Raw genomic sequence first — 5651 nt, 5'->3', positions numbered from 1 at the left:
TGCGAGAAACCCCACCAAACGCTCCGACAAAAAAAGAGGCGGCGCTCCAATAACCCCGCTTCGGAGCGCAGCCGGGGCAAACCAAGCCAAGGTGCCCACCCCGACGAAGGTGCACGCGAGGTGCGCACCCGGGGCAAACCGGGCTCCGACAACGTGCACGCAGCACCTTGGAGCACACTTCGAAGCACTCCCGGGTGCCCACCGGCGTTGCGCACCGTGGTGGGCAGCGAGGTGCGCACCTTTGATGCGCTGCCTTCACTAATTTCCAGAAAAAGGCAAAAAAAAATGAGATTTTAAAATTTCCGTTTTGAAAGATAGTGAAAAAAAAGGAGCGCGGGTGCCATCTTGAGCCCGCCCTGGTGCGCAGCCCAGGCAAGGCATGCGCACCAAGGTGCCCACCCGAGGTGCACACCCGGGGCAAACCGGGCTCCGACTTCGTGCAGGCCGCACCTTGGAGCACACTTCGGAGCGCTCCTTGGTGCGCACCATGGTGCCCACCAGGGCGCACCCGAGGCAAACCGGGCTCCGACTTCGTGCACGCCGCACCTTGGAGCACACATCGGAGCGCTCCCAGGTTCGCACCAGCGTTGCGCACCTTTGATGCGCTGCCTTCACTAATTTCCAGAAAAGGCAAAAAAAAACGATATTTTAAAATTTCCGTTCTGAAAGATAGTGAAAAAAACGGAACGCGGGTGCCATCTTGAGCCCTTCCTGATGCGCAGCCCAGGCAAGTTGTGCGCACCAAGGTGCCCACCCTGGCGGAGGTGCGCGCCCGGGGCAAACCGGGCTCCGACTTCGTGCACTGCATGGTGCCCACCAAGGCGCGCAACCCAGCCAAGGTGCCCACCGCAGCGAAGGTGCACGCGAGGTGCGCACCCGAGGTGCACACCCGGGGCAAACCGGGCTCCGACTTCGTGCACGCCGCACCTTGGAGCACACTTCAGAGCGCTCCTTGGTACGCACCAGGGCGCGCAACCCAGCCAAGGTGCTCACCCCGGCGAAGGTGCACGCGAGGTGCGCACCCGGGGCAAACCGGGCTCGGACTTCGTGCACGCCGCACCTTGGAGCACACATCGGAGCGCTCCCGGGTTCGCACCAGCATTGCGCACCTTTGATGCGCTGCCTTCACTAATTTCCAGAAAAGGCAAAAAAAAGAAAAAAATGAGATTTTAAAATTTCCGTTTTGAAAGATAGTGAAAAAAACGGAACGCGGGTGCCATCTTGAGCCCGCCCTGGTGTGCAGCCCAGGCAAGTTGTGCGCACCAAGGCACCCACCCTGGCCAAGGTGGGTCACGGGGTGGGTCCTAGGGTGGGTAACGGGGTGGGTACTAAGGTGCGTGCCAAGGTGGGTCATAGGGTGGGTGCCAAGGTGGGCACCAGGGTGGGTGTGCACCAACCCTAGCCAGGGTAGGTCACGGGGTGGTTGTCGGGGTGGGCGTCAAGGAGCCAAGGTGGGTGGCAAGTAGCCAAGTTGCGTGCCAAGGTGGGTGTCGGGGTGGGTGCCAAGGATCCAAGGTGGGTGCCAAGGAACCAAGGTGGGTGTCTGGGTGGGTGCCGAGGTGGGAGCCAGGGTGGGTCCCAAGGTGAGTGCAAAGGTGGGTGCCAGGGTCAAGGTGAGTGCCAATGTGGGTTCCAAGGTGCCAGGGTCAGGGTGAGTGCCAATGTGGGTTCAAAGGTGCTAAGTTGGGTGCGAGGTTGGGTGCGAGGGTGGGTGGGTGCCAAGGTGTGCTAGGTGGAAGCCCGGGTGGGTCGGCATCCCATGGGTGTCGAGTTGGGTGCCTGATGGGTGCTTCTTGTCAAGTTTTAGTCGTCGGGACTCATTTCGAGCCTTAGAGGTCGTTTCTTGTCCGGTTGCCCTGTCTTCGACCTGGGAACCCAATTTTGGTCCTCGGGTCCCATTTTTTTTTGTCTCGCATCCCACTTTTGGCCTGTGGCCTTTTCGGGGTCGATTCTCGTTTTGGGCATCAGAGCATGTTTCTTCTCCTAAAACCCAATATTTGTTTATTAAGTCTCGGAACACATTTTTGTTCTCGTGGACCCATCATGGGTCTTGGAACGCATTTGTGGTCCTTGGGTCCCATTTTGCATCCCGAAACTTGTGTTTTGGTGCTTGATCCCTATTTTGGGTGCCCACCTTGCACCAAGTGCGCACCCGGGGCAAACCGAGCGCCTTGGTGCACCGGGGCAAGATCGAGCGTGCACCCGAGGCGCCCCGAACATGCACCAAGGTGCACTCGGCCCACATGTGAGCGCAGGTCGTTGCGCCCGAGGTGGTGTGTGGGCACCGCGTTGCAGACGGGACACTGCACGCACACGACGCCCCCTCCAGGTGCACGCACGTAGGCCGGGCCGGGTGCACACCCGACGCCCTAGCAAGGTGCGCGCACCCGGGCAGGGCTCACACTTGGCGAACGGGGCGCACTTCGCGAGGGAGGGTGTGCACCTCGACGGGGGTGGGTGGCCGGGGTGGATTCGCACGTGGGTCGCGGTTTGCTAAGTACACACTGCGACAAGCTCATAACGGGTGCGATCATACCAGCGTTAGTGCACCGGATCCCATCAGAACTCCGCAGTTAAGCGCGCTTGGGCCGGAGTAGTACTGGGATGGGTGACCTCCCGGGAAGTCCCGGTGTTGCACCCTTTTTTAGTTTTTCGCCGGGCGTCGCAATGCTATTTGAATAAACCTTTTGCCCGTTTGCGTTCTCGTCGGGGCCGGGCCGGGCCGGGGTGCGCTGCCCGCACTACCGCGCGCGCGGGGGCGACACCGAGCGCGCACCCGAGGCGCCCCGAGCACACAGGCCACGGTGCAACCCGGGCGTTGTGCGCGCACCCCGGTGCGCCCGAGGTGCTGCGCGCGCACCCAGGTGAAATCGGTGTGCACCTCGGCCAGTGCGCGCTCGGTCGAGTCGCGCACGTTGGCCAAGGTGCACGGTGATGTTTCTTACTCTAAGGTTCCGCACCAGACGCCCGGGACAGGTGAGCGAAGCTGGGCGGGGCCGGGTGCGCGGCCGGGGCAGGTGCACGCAGCTGGAGAGAGCTTTGGAGCACACTTCGGAGCGCACCAATGATGCGCTCCATTCAAAAGTTTCCTGAAAAGGCAAAAAAAGTTGAGATTATAGAATTTCCCACTTGAGAGATTGTAAAAAAAAAAAATTTAAAATGAAGGAAACGCGGGTGCCAAGGTGTGCGCAGCCCAGCCAAGGTGTGCGCACCAAGGCGCCCACCCTGGCGAAGGTGCACGCAAGGTGCGCACCCGAGGCAAACCGGACAATTAACCCAACTTTCGACTTCGCGCGCACCTTGGAGCGCACTTCGGAGCGCTCCTTGGTGCGCACCAATCTTGGGCACCTCGGAGTGCACCATGGCGCCCACCAAGGTGCGCACCCGGGGCAAACCGAGCTCCGACTTCGTGCGCACCTTGGAGCGCACGAAAGGTGCGCACCATGGCGCCCACCAAGGTGCGCAGCCCAGCCAAGGCGTGCGCATCAAGGTGCGCACCCTGGCGAAGGTGCGCACCCGGGGCAAACCGAGCTCCGACTTCGTGCGCACCTTGGAGCGCACAAAAGGTGCGCAACCCAGCCAAGGTGTGCGCACCCCGGTCAAACCGAGCTCCGAATCGTGCGCACCAGAGGTGCACGCCATCGTGCGCACCTTGGAGCACACTTCGGAGCCCTCCTTGGTGCGCGCCGATGTTGCGCACCTCGGAGCGCACCCGGGGAAAACAATGCAATTAACCCGACTTTCGACTTCGTGGGCACCTCGGAGCGCTCTCGGGTTCGCACCTCGGAGCACACCGAGGTGCGCACCTTTGATGCGCTGCCTTCACCAATTTCCAGAAAAGGCAAGAAAACATTGAGAAGGTGTGCGCACCGAGGTGCCCACCCTGGCGAAGGTGCACGCGAGGTGCGCACCCGGGGCAAACCGGGCTCCGACTTCGTGCACGCCGCACCTTGGAGCACACTTCGGAGCGCTCCTTGGTGCGCACCAGGGCGCGCAACCCAGCCGAGGTGCCCACCCCGGCGAAGGTGCACGCGAGGTGCGCACCCGGGGCAAACCGGGCTCCGACTTCGTGCACGCCATGGTGCCCACCGCGGCGAAGGTGCACGCGAGGTGCGCACCCGGGGCAAACCGGGCTCCGACTTCGTGCACGCCGCACCTTGGAGCACACTTCGGAGCGCTCCTTGGTGCGCACCATGGTGCCCACCAGGGCGCGCAACCCCGCCGAAGGTGCACGCGAGGTGCGCACCCGGGGCAAACCGGGCTCCGACTTCGTGCACGCCGCACCTTGGAGCACACTTCGGAGCGCTCCTTGGTGCGCACCATGGTGCCCACCAGGGCGCGCAACCCCGCCGAAGGTGCACGCGAGGTGCGCACCCGGGGCAAACCGGGCTCCGACTTCGTGCACGCCATGGTGCGCACCGCGGCGAAGGTGCGCACCCGGGGCAAACCGGGCTCCGACTTCGTGCACGCCGCACCTTGGAGCACACTTCGGAGCGCTCCTTGGTGCGCACCAGGGCGCGCAACCCAGCCGAGGTGCCCACCCCGGCGAAGGTGCACGCGAGGTGCGTACCCGGGGCAAACCGGGCTCCGACTTCGTGCACGCCGCACCTTGGAGCACACTTCGGAGCGCTCCTTGGTGCGCACCATGGTGCCCACCAGGCCGCGCAACCCAGCCAAGGTGTGCGCACCAAGGTGCACGCGAGGTGCGCACCCGGGGCAAACCGGGGTCCGACTTCGTGCACGCCGCACCTTGGAGCACACATCGGGGCGCTCCCGGGTTCGCACCGGCGTTGCGCACCGTGGTGGGCACCTCGGAGCACACCAAGGTGGGCAGCGAGGTGCGCACCTTTGATGCGATGCCTTCACTAATTTCCATAAAAGGCAAAAAAAAAACGAGATTTTAAAATTTCCGTTTTGAAAGATAGTGAGAAAAAGGGAATGCTGGTGCCATCTTGAGCCCGCCCTGGTGCGCAGCCCAGCCAAGGTGTGCGCACCAAGGTGCCCACCCTGGCGAAGGTGCGCGCCCGGGCAATTAACCCAACTTCCAACTTCGCGCGCGCCAGGGTGGGAGCGCACCCAACAACCGGGCCTGGGAAGAGCCAATGCGAGAAACCCCACCAAACGCTCTGACAAAAAAAGAGGGGGCGCTCCAGTAACCCCGCTTCGGAGCGCACCCTGGGCAAACCCAGCCAAGGTGCCCACCCCGGCCAAGGTGCAGGCGAGGTGCGCACCCGGGGCAAACCGGGCTCCGACAACGTGCACGCCGCACCTTGGAGCACACTTCGTAGCGCTCCCGGGTGCGCACCTCAGAGCACACCAAGGTGGGCAGCGAGGTGCGCACCTTTGATGCGCTGCCTTCACTAATTTCCAGAAAAGGCAAAAAAAAAAGGAGATTTTAAAATTTCCGTTTTGAAAGATAGTGAAAAAAACGGAACGCGCGTGCCATCTTGAGCCCGCCCTGGTGCGCAGCCCAGGTAAGGTGCCCACCCTGGCAAAGGTGCGCACCCGGGCAATTAACCCTACTTCCGACTTCGTGCGCGCCAGGGTGGCAACCGGGCCTCGGAAGAGCCAATGCGAGAAACCCCACCAAACGCTCCGACAAAAAAAGAGGCGGCGCTCCAATAACCCCGCTTCGGAGCGCAGCCGGGGCA

The 5651-nt window shown here is 62.7% G+C and overlaps 1 non-coding gene across 1 annotated transcript; it reads left to right on the top strand.

Annotated features, from left to right (window-relative positions):
* The first annotated feature begins 2522 nt into the window (after positions 1-2522).
* Positions 2523-2641, top strand: LOC131864991 (5S ribosomal RNA). Its single transcript, XR_009363717.1, has one exon. It is a non-coding gene; the product is annotated as a 5S ribosomal RNA (ribosomal RNA).
* Positions 2642-5651: the final 3010 nt, after the last annotated feature.

This window comes from Cryptomeria japonica, unplaced genomic scaffold (assembly GCF_030272615.1).
Source record: "Cryptomeria japonica unplaced genomic scaffold, Sugi_1.0 HiC_scaffold_100, whole genome shotgun sequence".
Lineage (NCBI taxonomy): Eukaryota > Viridiplantae > Streptophyta > Pinopsida > Cupressales > Cupressaceae > Cryptomeria > Cryptomeria japonica.
Note: the sequence above shows the minus strand (reverse complement) of the source record. Positions and strands in the feature narration are given on the sequence as shown.